Here is a 14,201-nt window from a genome sequence, read left to right as displayed (position 1 = left end):
GGGTATGTGTGTGTCTGGGTTAGCATGTTTGTGTGAGTATGTGTATGTTTAACTAGATTTGTGTGTCTAGGTGGATATGTGTGTGTTTGTCTGCTTATGTGAGTATGTCTGTCAGGTGTTGTGAGTCTGTACGGGATCATGTGTCTGCCTGGATTTGTGTATGTTAGCATGCTTGTCTAAGTATGTGTATGTGTCTGTATGTTTGTCTGTATGGTTTTGTGTGTGTGCTTGGGTATGTGTGTGTCTGGTTAAATTAATATGTTTGTTATGTTTATTAGGTATGTGTGACTGGGTGTATGTGCCTGGAGTTTTGTGGGAAAGTACACGTGTGTATATGATAGCATCTGTGTCTGGGTATGTTTGTGCATGTATCTGGGTAAGTGTGTCTGGTTGTGTTGTGCTTTGAGTGTCTGTGTGCATGTGTGTTAGTGTGAGTGTATGTACACATGTCTGTGTGGGTTTACGTGTCTGTCTGGGTTTGTGTGCCTGCCTGGATTTGTGTGTGTGTGTGTGTCTGGTTATGTAAGCATGTGTGTATTGGTATGTTAACATGCATGCCTGGGTCTGTGTACCTGTGTCTGTCTGGGTATGTGTGTGTTTGGGTGTGTGTCTGAACTTGTTTGTGTGGGGGTACATGTGTGTGTGTCTCATAATGTTAGCATGTGTGTCAGTCCTGGATTTGTGTATGTGTGTCTGGGTATGTTAGCATACATGTCTGGGTATATGTATGAGTGTCTGTCTTGGTGTATGTGTATGTGTGTTTGGCTATGTGTGTGTCTAAGTATGTTAGCATGCTTGTCTGGGAATGTGTCTGTGTGACTGCTTGGATTTGTGTGTGTGTGGGTACGTGTGTGTTTCTCGTACGTTAGCATGTGTGCCTGTGTATGTTTGTGTGTTTGCATATTTGTGTCTGGTTATGTGTGTGTGTATGTTAGTGTGTTTGTGGTAATGTTAGTCTTTTCATGTGTGTATCTGAGTATGTTACTTGGTATGCTAGTGTGTTTGGGTAAGTGTGTTTTTGTTGCTGAGGATGTTAGTGTGTCTGTTAATGTGAATGTGTGTTAGTCTGAGTGACTGTGTTAGAGTGTCTAGTTATGTGAATGTGAGTATCTACATGTGTATCTGTTAGTGTGTCTAGTTGTGTTAGCAGGAGTGTCTAGTTGTGTTAGCATATGAATATGTGTGTTCCCGTGAGTGCTTGTGCACATTATTATCGTGTTATTTCGTTTTAGTGTTTGTAGAGTGTGTGTTACTGTATTAGTGTTGAATGTCTACTTGTGTTTGTTTCTAGATGTGTGTGTTAGCGTGTAATGGCTGTGTGCGTGTGTTAGTGTGATTGTCTGTATACGTGTGCTGGCTCTTAATCTGCCCATGCTATAATTTTAATTTAATCTTTTAAGACTTGATGGTAAAGATGGAAAAAATAAATAACACCTCTGGACTCACGTAGAGTCATCCTTCAGCACTCAGGAGAGGAAAAACCTCAATGATGAGGAAACCTCTGGGGAACCATGGCTAGAAGGAATGTCCTTCCCAATGGACTTTAAGAGGCAAATGTAAAATATCTTTAATTAAACTAGAATTGCTGCTCTAATGGTACACAATTCATGCTCTAATTCTAACATCCTTAGCTAGAACCACAAATCTCTAGGTCAGCAGTGATGGGTAGGATCTTAATACCCTTTCTGTAAGCACTCGTCTCTAACAAATGGTAAACAAATTGCTGCTCTTATCATTTAGAGTCTGCTCAGAAAGAATCTCCTAAATCTGAAGGTCAGCAGCAATGAAATGGACCTTGACACCAACTTTGGTGGCATCAGTTTCCAACAAATGGTCTAATCAGAACCTCCTCAGCTCGACCCCCAAATCTTAAGATCAGCAGCAATGAAAGGGACCTTGATACCCTTCGCAGAGACACAAGTCTACACACAAATTGAACAGAAGTTGCGGCTAATTAGTTTGAACCTTCTTAGAGCCCCAAATTTAAAGGTCAACAAAATGGAAAGGATCTTGATGCCTTTTGTTGAGGTATCGGTTTCGAGCAAATAGTAAACATGTTGATGCTCCAATTAGTTAGATGTATCTTAGCTAGGACCCCAATTCCAAAGGTCAGCAGCAATGGAAAGTATCTTGATACCCAATGCAGCAGCACTCGTCTCCAACAAATCTCAATGTTAGCATCAAAAGAATCTTGGTTCCTCTTGAGGAAACACCAGTCTCCGTCAAATAGTATGCAAGTTGTTAATCTAATCTAAGAGTCAGTTTAGCAAGAACCCCCGAAATTTGAAGGTCAACAGCAATGAAATGGACCTTGACACCAACTGCTGTGGCACAAGTCTCCAACAAATTCTACATGAGTTGCTGTTCTAATCAGAAACTCCTAAGTTGCAACCCCAAATCTTAAGGTCAGCAGCAATGAAAGGGACCTTGATAGCTTTTGCAGAGGCACTAGTCTACACATAAATGGTACACAAGTCGGTGCTCTAATCAGTTAGAGCATTCTTAGCTACAGCCTGAAATCTAAAGGTCAACAAAATGGAAACGATCTTAATGCCCTTTGCAGAGGCACCAGTTTCTAGCAAATGGTACACAAGTTGCTGCTCCAGTTACTTAGATGTGCCTTAGCTAAATGGAACATGAGTTGCAGTTCTAATCAGTTAGAACCTGCCTAGGTAGAACGCAAAAATCGCAAGGACATTAGCTTTGGAAAGGATCTTGATACCCTATGCAGACACAAGTCTCCAACGAATGGGACACAATCTTAATACCCTTTCCCTACACAAGTCTTCGCTCTAATCAGTTAAGCCTTCTTAGCTTAAGCCCAAAATCTAAAGGTCAACAACATAGAAAAGCCCATGATGCCCTTTTTTAGAGGCACAAGTTTTCAGCAAATGGTACACTGGTTGCTGCTCCAATTAGTTAGATATCCCTTAGCTAGAACCCCAAATCTAAAGGTCAACAGCAATGGAAATAATCTTGATATCATTTGGAAAGGCACCTGTCTCCATCAAATGGTATCTAGGTTGCTACTCCAATCAATTAGATCTTCCTTAGTAAGTACACTAAATCTAAAGGTCAGCAGCAATAGCAAGGACCTTGATACCCTCTAGGGAGGCACAGTCTTCAACAAAAAGTTCACAAGTTGCTGCTGTAATCAGTTAGATATTTCCTAGTGGGAACTCTTGAATCTGAAGGCCATTAGCTATGTAAATGATCTTGATACCCTTTGAATAGGCACTAGTCTACAACAAATGGTACACAAGTTGCTACTCTCATTAGTCCAAGCCCCCTTAGCTACAGCCCAAATCTGAAGGTCAACAAAACGGAAACGATCTTAATGCCCTTTGCAGAGGCACCAGTTTCTAGCAAATGGTACACAAGTTGGAACTACAATTAGTTAGAACCCCTTAGATAAAACCCAAATTCTAAAGGTCAGCAGCAATGGAAATGATCTTGATACCCTATGCAGAGGCACTAGTCTCCAACAAATGGTTAGGAGTTGTAGTTCTAATCAGTTAGGACCTGTCTAGCTAGAACTCTCAAATCCTATTGTCAGCAGTAAAGGGAAGGGTTTTTGTAACTTTTGCAGAGGCACCAGTCTCCATCAAATGACATGTAAGTCGCTCATCTAATCAATTCTATATACCTTAGTAAGAACCCTAAATCTAAAGGTCAGCAGAAATGGAAGAGACGTTGATACCTTTTAGCAAGGCACCAGTCTCCCACAAACAGTACACCAGTTGCTACTCTAAACAGTTAAAACTCCCTCCGCTAGAACCCCAAATCTCAAGGACATTAGCTTTGGAAAGGATCTTGATACCCTATGCAGAGACACCAGTCTCCAACAAATGATACCCAAGTTGCTGCTCCAATTAGTTATATGTCCCTTTGCTAGAACCCCAAATCTAAAGGTCAACGGCAATGGAAATGATCTTGATACCATTTGGAAAGGCCCCTGTCTCCATCAAATGGTATCTAGGTTGCTACTCCAATCAATTAGATCTTCCTTAGTATGTACCCTAAATCTAAAAGACAGCAGCAATAGCAAGGGCATTGATACCCTCTAGGGAGGCACCAGTCTTCAACAAATAGTTCACAAGTTGCTGCTGTAATCAGAGATTTCCTAGGGGAACTCCCAAATCTGAAGGCCATTAGCTATGTAAGGCATCTTGATACTGTGACGGGGAACAGGGCATGGTGGTGGATAACATATATATTTCTCACAAAATACTGCAGTGCAATGTATTTCATAACCCCAGGGAGAATATTTTGTTACCAACAAAATAGTGGTAATACTGTGGTTACGTTTGGGTCCCTGGGGTGGAGCATTTGGAGAGAAGGGAGGGCCAGTGCTCCACTCCACAGTTTACTTGCAGCAGGTGATGAAACCAGTCCAGGAGTTCTGGTTATCCCAGATAGTTACTCACCTGTTACCAATGAGCAGCAGGGGGCTGCTACAAAAAGGAGCCCTGTGAGTTATTCAGGTGAGAAAGACACAAGCAGCGAGTAACAGTGCATTTCTCTCCAAAATAATCTACTGAACGGTTCCTAGAGTAAAAGGTCTGTGCGAAATGGTTTTTGTTGGTAGCGGGTAAGCCGTCCAATGATAGTTAGTTTGTATTTGTCAGTAAGTGCTCAGAGATCAAGGCTTTTCTTTTCGTTTGTTTTATATTTGTTTGTTTACAGACCTTTTAATAAAATGACTACAATTTCTAAAAGGAATTCAACCTTGTGTGGTATTTTAAACCTTAAGACTGTGTGGTTACATGATCCCAGCTCACGTATGGTGGATAGTGTGGAAAAGGAAACAATACCACAAAAAATAAACATGGAGGATGTTATTAAGACTTTACTACAGGCAGCAGCCACACAGCAACAAGCTACAACTGCTCAGCAACAAGCTACAACTGTCCAGCAAGAAAATATTACAGTCCTGCAGCAACTGGTGCTTGCACAGAAAGAGGAGCAACAAAATGTCACTCGTGCTATGCAGCAGGAGATCCAGGGCCTATCTGAGAGGCTGGCCAGGTATACTGCAGAAGTGCCACATAGTTCTAAGACTCTGAGAGTGAGTAACTATTTGCAAAAGATGGTGGCTACAGATGATGTAGAGGCTTACCTGATGGCTTTTGAAAGGACAGCTGAAAGAGAACGTTGGCCTGAATCTGAATGGGCAAGCCTTTTAGCACCGTTCCTGAGTGGAGAGCCTCAAAAGGCATATTAGGATTTGGAGCCTGCAGAAGCCTGTGACTACGGTAAACTGAAAGCAGAAATTTTGGCCCGCCTGGGAGTCACCATAGCGGTTCGGGCCCTTGGGGTGATCGAAGAATCCCAAAGTGACTCGTGTAGCCCAATTGTGCTTGTACCAAAGCCTGATGGTACAATCAGATTTTGCAATGTTTACCGGAAACTTAACAAAATATCCACGTTTGATGCATATCCAATGCCGAGGGTTGACGAACTTGTGGAAAGACTTGGGAAAGCCCGGTATCTCACCACACTGGATCTAACCAAAGGCTATTGGCAAGTGCCTCTCACAGACTGGGCAAAGGAAATAACTGCTTTTTCTACTCCAGATGGACTTTTTCAATATAAAGTGTTACCTTTTGGTATACATGGGGCTCCAGCAACATTTCAAAGAATGATGGACCGAATCCTAAAACCACATACCATTAACGCAGCGGTTTACTTGGATGATGTGGTTATACACAGTGAAGATTGGAAGTCTCACTTACCAAGAGTGCAGGCCGTCCTTTATTCCATACGAAATGCTGGCCTGACAGCAAACTCTAGTAAGTGTACTATTGGCCTAGAGGAGGCTAAGTATCTAGGGAATTCCATTGGGAGATGGTTAGTCTAGCCACAACTTGCTAAAATTGAAGCCATACGGAATTGGCCACGGCCATTTACTAAGAAACAGGTCAGAACATTCCTTGGTCTTATTGGCTATTACAGGAGATTTATTTTGAACTTTGCAACTATAGCTGGTCCCTTAACTGATCTCACAAAAGCTAAAGCCCCTGTAACAGCTAACAACTTACCTGCAGCTGCTACAGCCGTAGCAGCCTCCCGCAGACACTGCCGGACGAGACCCTCACGCATGCGCACGCCACTCCTAAGATAGCCGAACATTTTCTCTGTGTATTTATGCTATAGTTTGAGGCCTGGGGGCTATTTGAGGGTTCCTTAGCTGTCCACTCACTGCCTGTCAAAGAGTTTCATGCTTTGTTTCTCTGGGCTCAGTTGCAGTTTTGTGTTTGCTCCAAGTTCTGACTTCGGCTTTGTATCACAGTTATCCTGACTTCTCCAACCCTTGACTTCGGCTGCGTCTCACGTTTATCCTGACTTCTCCAGTACCATTTCGTCTGCCTCTGGTTCATGCACGGGTTCTGCACTGTGGATCCTCGGCTACTGATCCTGACCATCCCTGGCCGTTACAGTTTGACAGGCCCACATGGATCCCGCAGACATCAGTCGTTTATAATCCCGACGGGAACGACACGACCAGATCTTGGCCTCCCACGCCTCACAACTGTTAACCCTAGAACAGAAGTTGGATACTATGACTGATCTTCTGCGGGCATTAACTTCTCCGTCAGCTCCCGCTCCGGTTCTTGGCACCTCTGCAGAGGCGCCTGCAGCATCCAGTCCTCTCGTGAACCCTCCAAAGATGCCAATGCCAGATACATTTTCTGGTAATCCCCTGGAATGCAGAGGATTCCTCAATCGGTGCCAGCTGCACTTCAGAACCCAGCCACAGACCTTCTCCTCTCATGCCACCAAGATGGCCTTCATCATTAATCTATTACGAGGGGAGGCTCTGGCTTGGGCCTCACCGTTGTTGGAACAGAATTCTCCCTTAATGGACAATGCCGACTCATTTATTTCTGCCTTTCGGGCTGTTTTTGACGCTCCGGGTCGTCGCAATAATGCTGAGGTAACAATTATGGACTTACAGCAAGGCAAAAGAACTGTAGCTCAGTATGCAGTTGAATTTTGTACCTTAGCCTAAGTGGAACAATGAGGCGCTGAGGGCGGCGTTTCAGAGAGGGCTTAATGACCACCTGAAGGATGCCCTGACTTATCGTGACCTTCCTGAGAATTTAGAGGATCTCATTGCTCTTTGCCTCAAATTGGATGCCCGGAGCAGGAACGCGGCAAAGAGAGAGACAGAGATAGAAGACCTCGTCCTTTTCAGCCTTCTACATATTCTTTGTCTTGTCCTGATTATGCTGTCACTTCTGCAGAGGAACCCATGGAGGCCCCATTCTGCATCTGTCTGAAGACGAGAAAAGATGCCGCAGAGTTCTAGGACATTGTCTATACTGTGGTCAAAAGGGTCACAAAGTAGTATCCTGCCCCCGGAAGCAGGGAAACGCCAGGGCTTAGTGGAATTCGGAGGTGGTCCACTGAGCATTTCTTCTATCACACCTCCTGTCCAAAACAGACTTTTAGTTCCAGCTACTCTCCAGTGAACACGCCACAAAGTGGCCACACAAGCTTTCATAGATTCGGGTGCTGCCGGGAACTTTATTGGCTTATTCCCTGTACCCACTCTAAAGCTATTTCCGCACTGGGTGGCTCTCCTCTCGGAACTGGGGTTGTGTCTCACTCCACTATACACATCCAGATGACCATAGGAGTTGTTCATGTGGAGTCCATTTCCCTCGATGTCCTTCACAGTCCCCACATACCATTGATTTTAGGATTACCTTGGCTATCTCTTCAAAATCCCACTATTGATTGGGAAGCAAGACAGATTTCAGCTTGGAGTGCCTCTTGCCAAGTCTCCTGTCTGCAGAATAATCCTACAATTCACGCAGTACTCGAACCTGTAGAGGACCCTCGTGCTCTTGTCCCTCAACAGTATCATTAGTTTCTAGATGTATTCTTTAAACAGAGGGCAGAGAAACTTCCTCCCCACCGTCCTTATGACTGCACCATTCAACTACTCCCGGGAACGGCACCGCCTTCTGGAAGAACTTATCTCGGAACCTGAAAATTGCGCCCTCTCTCAGTATATCGAGGAGAACCTCCACAAGGGATTTATTCGGGCATCTAGTTCCCCAGCTGGTGCAGGATTTTTTTTTGTTAAAAAGAAGGACGGTTCCCTCTGCCAATGCATTGACTACAGAGGCCTGAATAACATCACAATAAAGAATAAATACCCTATACCTCTGATTTCTGAATTATATGATCAACTCAAAGACTCCACCATGTTCTCCGTGGGGCCTACAATTTAATCCGCATTCGCCAGGGAGACAAATGGATGACTGCGTTTAATACCCGTTACGGCCACTATGAATACCTTGTGATGCCGTTTGGGCTATGTAACACTCCCGCTGTATTCCAGAGCTTTATTAACGATATATTTCGTGATATGCTGTTGTCTCATGTTATAGTCTATGTTGACGACATATTGATTTACTCTCAGACTTTACAGGAACATCGTGTCCGGTCAGTGCTCCAACGGCTCAGGAAGAACAACTTATTTGCCAAAGCAGAGAAGTGTGAATTTGAAAAATCTCACACCATCTTTTTGGGTTATGTCATTTCTGAAGGTCATCTGGAGATGGACCCCAATAAGCTGGCCGCAGTTACTCAATGGCCTCTTCCTGCTGATCTTAAAGGGATACAGAGATTCATTGGGTTCGCCAACTACTACCGGCAATTTATCATCACCCATCACCGCCCTTACTAAGAAAGGCTCTAATCCCCGGAAATGGCCTCCAGAAGCCCTTGCAGCTTTCCACCGCCTCAAAGCCGCATTTGCGTGTGCTCCTATCCTGAAACATCCGGATCCTACTAAACCGTTTATCATAGAAGTGGACGCTTCTGAACTAGGTGTTGGGGCTGTGCTTTCTCAGAGACACCCATCTTCCAATAAGATCCACCCCTGCGCCTTTTTCTCCAGATGTTTCACTCCTGCAGAACGCAATTACGACATCGGCAACAGGGATCTGTTAGCCATCAAATTGGCATTCGAAGAATGGCGTCACCTCTTGGAAGGCTCCGAAACTCCGATCCTGGTCTACACCGATCATAAGAACCTAACTTATCTCGAGAACGCCAAACGTCTTAATCCTAGACAAACTCGGTGGGCATTATTCTTCACTCGATTTAACTTCCGAATCACGTACCGTCCTGGGTCAAAAAATATAAAGGCCGATGCCCTTTCTCGACAATTTGAGGAACCTCATTATTGCCACCATCAGCACCGATCTTACCCAACTGATTGCCGGCTCTCAATATCCACGACCCATTTCTCTCCAAGTTCCTAGCCAACGTCTGTTCATCCAGCCTTGATTTATTAAACCATTGCTCGCCCAGTTCCATGCTTCTCCCGTGGCAGGTCATCGTGGACTTCGCAACACCCTGTCCCTTCTTCGACTGACTTATTGGTGGCCCAACATGCGCCAAGACATCAAAGACTTCATCCGGGCTTGCTCCGTATGTGCTCGCCACGTTCCAAGAAGTCTGGGTTGTTGTGCCCCCTGCCTATTCCTGACAGACCGTGGAGCCACATAGCTATGGACTTTTTTACAGACTTACCTAAATCCCAGGGCAATACCGCAATTTTAGTGGTAGTCGATTTCTTTTCAAAATGGCTCACTTTACCGCGTTGCCCAAGTTACCCTCCGCCAGGGAACTCTCCAACGTTTTTCTGCGGGATATTGTTCAACTCCACGGCGTGCCGCAAAGAATTATCTCTGACCGTGGTCCTCAATTTATATCTCGTTTCTGGAGGAGCTTATGCACTCATCTCAGCATAGCTACGCACCTCTACTCTACGTATCATCCTCAATCCAATGGTCAAACCGAAAGAACCAACCAGGTGCTCAAACACTACCTTCGTTCCTATGTCTCCGAAGATCACTCCAATTGGTCCCAGTTGCTTCATTTGGCCGAATTCTCATGTAACAATTCATTTCATGAATCCCTACAGAATTCTCCGTTCTTTGTCACATATGGATTTAACCCTTCCATGTGGCCCTCTGCTCAGACACCAGATGGCATATTCCAGAACTCTAGGTCCCAAATACATAGGTCCCTATACGGTTCGCTCTAGGATCAATGCAGTATCGTACAAGCTGGACCTACCTGTGTCCATGAAGAGATCTGATTCTTTTCATGTCTCCCAGCTTAAGCCGGCAGTTACTAATAGATTCTCGGATCCGTTTTGTATTCCCAAGGCCGTGGCGATTCAGATCCAGGAGGAGTATGCGGTTCGTTGGATCCTTGATTCTCGCATTCGGAGGGGTCAGTTACAATATCTTATTGATTGGAAAGGTTATGGTCCAGAGGAGAGATCCTGGGAACCCGTCTCCAATATCCATGCCCCGGCCAGGATTCGTGACTTTCATTTACGCTGGCCTTCCAAGCCTGGTCCTGGGTGCTCGGAGCGCACCCTTGTGGCGGGGGATGAAGTAACAGCTAACAACTTACCTGCAGCTGCTACAGCCATAGCAGCCTCCCGCAGACACTCACGCATGCGCACGCCACTCCTAAGATAGCCGGAAATTTTCTCTGTGTATTTATGCTATAGTTTGAGGCGGGGTTATCTGCCTGGGGGCTATTTGAGGGCTCCTTAGCTGTCCACTCACTGCCTGTCAAAGAGTTTCATGCTTTGTTTCTCTGGGCTCAGTTGCGGTTTTGTGTTTCCTCCAAGTTCTGACCTCGGCTTCGTTTCACGGTTATCCTGACTTCTTCAACCCTTGACTTCGGCTTCGTCTCTCGGCTATCCTGACTTCTCCAACCCTTGACTTCGGCTTTGTCTCACGTTTATCTGGACTTCTCCGGTACCATTTCGCCTGCCTCTAGTTCGTGCACGGGTTCTGCTCTGTGGATCCTCAGCTACTGATCCTGACCATCCCTGGCCGTTACAGCCCCTGTCATGGTGAAGTGGTCCCCTGAAGCTGAACAAGCATTTCAAAGTCTCAAGGAAGCTATTTGCATTCAACCTGTACTGGTCACACCTGACTGTTGTACAGCATCTGATGTAGGATTGGGAGCAGTGCTTTCCCAGGTAACTCAAGATGAAGAGCACCCAATCTTGTACCTAAGTAGGAAACTTTAACTTAGAGAAAATAATTATTCAATAGTGGAGAAGGAATTTTTAGCTATTAAATGGGCTGTTGAAACTCTGAAATACTATTTGTTGGGCAGAAGGTTTAAGCTAGTGACCGATCACGTACCACTAACTGGGATGAGTCAAAACAAGGAGAAAAATAGCAGAGTTACACGCTGGTTCCTTAGTTTACAACCCTATGGTACACAAGTTACTATTCTAATTTTGAACAATCTTAGCTACAACCACAAATCTCAAGCTCTACAGTGATGGATAGGTTCTTTAAACCCTTTCCGTATGCTTTAGTATCGAACAAATGATTAACAAGTTGCTGCTCTAATCAATTAGAGTCTGCTTAGCAAGAACCACCTTAATCTGAATTTCAGCAGTGATGAAGTAGAACTTGACACCAACTGAGCTGGCACCAGTATCCTTGAAATCGTACATGAGCCGCTGCTCTAATCAGAACCTCCTAAGCTAGAACCCCAAATCATAAGGTCAGCAGCAATGAAAAGGGACTTAAATCACTTTGCAGAGGCACTCGTCTACAAGAAATGCTATACAAATTGCTGCTCAAATTAGTTTGAGCCATTTTGGCTAGAGCCCAAGTTTAAAGGTCAACAAAACGGAAAGGATTTTGATACCTTTTGCGGAGACAACAGTTTCCAGCAAATGGTACACAAGTTGCTACTCCAATTAGTTAGAACCCCTTAGCTAAAACCCCAATTCTAATGGTCGGCAGCAATGGAAAGATCTTGATATCCTATACAGAGGCACTAGTCTCCAACAAATGGTTATGAGTTGCAGTTCTAATCAGTTAGGACCTGCCTAGCTAGAACTCCCAAATCTTATTTTCAGCAGTAAAAGGAAGGATCTTTGTAACTTTTGTGGAGGCACCAGTCTCCATCAAATGATATGTAAGTCGCTCATCTAATCAATTCTATATTCCTTAGTGAGAACCCTAAATCTAAAGGTCAGCAGCAAACAGTACATCACTTGCTGCTCTAAACAGTTAGAACTCCCTCCGCTAGAACCCCAAATCTGTACATTATTAGCTATGGAAATGATCTTGTTACCCTTTGCAGAGGCACAGGTGTCCACCAAATAGTACACGTGTTGCTGCTCCAATTCATTAGAATCTCCTTAGTCAGCCCCTTCTAATCTCAAGTTAAGCAAGACTGGAAAGGATCTTTGCACCTTTTACGGAATCACCAGTCAACGCACTCCTCAAATACTACACGGTATCCAAGGGTTTTCATACCATGTAGATGAGTATCAAATCTCAAGGTGTAGGTGAAGCTTTGCCGGAGACTCAGGCGCATCTAGGGATAAACAGAATGTTGCAGCAGTTATGATCACTTTATGACATTGCTGGTCCCTGTTCTGTAGTAGCAAGGGAGTATATTTATATTTTATCTTTATACTTTATATATATAAATAATAAAATGTAAATCATATATACTATACTTTTATGAAATGTAATTTCCTTCTTGTGGATTGAAAGGGAAACAAAATCAGGCAAATCATAACTGTGCTAAACTGTAAAAAAGAGTTTTTAAAACTATTAACAAACTGACCCATCTATAAACTGAGTTTTGGACGGGACATACTAAAACGAATGACAAAATGGAATGCCCATAGACTATAATGGGGAGGAATGCCCATAGACTATAATGGGGAGGAATGCCCATAGACTATAATGGGGAGGAATGCCCATAGACTATAATGGGGAGGAATGCCCATAGACTATAATAGAGGGGAAAAGAATAATTGATTTTTAAATAAAAGTTTAAGACATATCTAGATCTTTGGCACACATTCTCCTCTAGCACAGACACAGGATCTAAAACTCAGATTATGTGGGATTATAGCTACTTTCTATGGAATGACAGGTGAATGACAGTTTTGAGTGAATGCCCATAGGATATAATGGGAGAAAAATTAAACTTGTTTTTTTGAGAAAACCCTCTGAAATATCATATAGAACGTTGGCACATATACTCCCCTAGTACACACATGGGATCTAGAACTCATACTATGTGGGATTATAGCTGTTGTCTATGGAATGACAGGTGAATGACAGTTTTGAGTGAATGCCCATAGGATATAATGGGAGACAAATTAAACTTGTTTTTTTAGAGCAAACCATCTGACGTATCGTATAGATCTTTGGCACACATGCTCCTCTAGTACACACACAGGATCCCAAACTCAGATTTTGAGGGATTATAGCTGTGTTCTATGGAATGACAGGTGAATGACAGTATTCAGTGAATGCCCGTAGGATAGAATGGGAGAAAAACGTAACTTGTTTTGCAGAGAAAACCATCAGACATATGATGTAGATCTTTGGAACACATACTCCCCTGTTACAGACACATGATCCAAGTGTCAGATTAGGTGGAATGATGGCTGTGAATTATGACAGTTGAATGACAGTGTTGAGGGAATGCCCATAGGATATAATGGGAGAAAAAACAAACCTGTTTTTCAGAGAAATAGATAGATTTTTGTCATGTATACTCCCCTAGTACAGTTATAGGTTCTAAAACTCAGGTTATGTGAGATTATAGCGGTTTTCTAGGGAATGGCAGGTGAATGACAGAATTGACTGAATGCCCATAGGATATAATGGGAGAAAAATCAAACAGTTTTTTCTGCAATAAAACCATCTGACATATCATATAGATCTTTGTCATTTTGAACACTGGTGACACTTGTATTATGTTGGCAGTTTTAAGGTGCTTTGTAAAAGGCATGCTGCATGATACCATTGGCAACAGAGGCAGCATAAAACCATGCAATCAGAGGGAGAAAATGTTCCTGGGCATGCATCCTCTGCACATGTGGACCATCTGCTACTCTCGTTTTGAAGAAGAGATGACAGATATGTAACCAATGGTCTTTCAAAGACAGCGACATGCATGTTCATTTTCAGAAGTGCTTTGTGCTTCTTACTATATGAACCACTGCTCCATTTTTTCCTGTTCTGCGTTTTCCATTTGCACTCTTTGTGTTGTGCTATGTTAACAGTAGGGCTGAAACAACTAATCGATAAAATCGATAATAATCGATAATGAAAATCGTCGATTTTTATCGATTATAAAAAGAGGTTTTAGTCAGAGCAAATGCT

The sequence above is a fragment of the Spea bombifrons genome, chromosome 4, assembly GCF_027358695.1.
Source record: "Spea bombifrons isolate aSpeBom1 chromosome 4, aSpeBom1.2.pri, whole genome shotgun sequence".
Lineage (NCBI taxonomy): Eukaryota > Metazoa > Chordata > Amphibia > Anura > Pelobatidae > Spea > Spea bombifrons.
The sequence above is the reverse complement of the archived record's forward strand: the minus strand, read 5'-3'. Positions refer to the sequence as shown.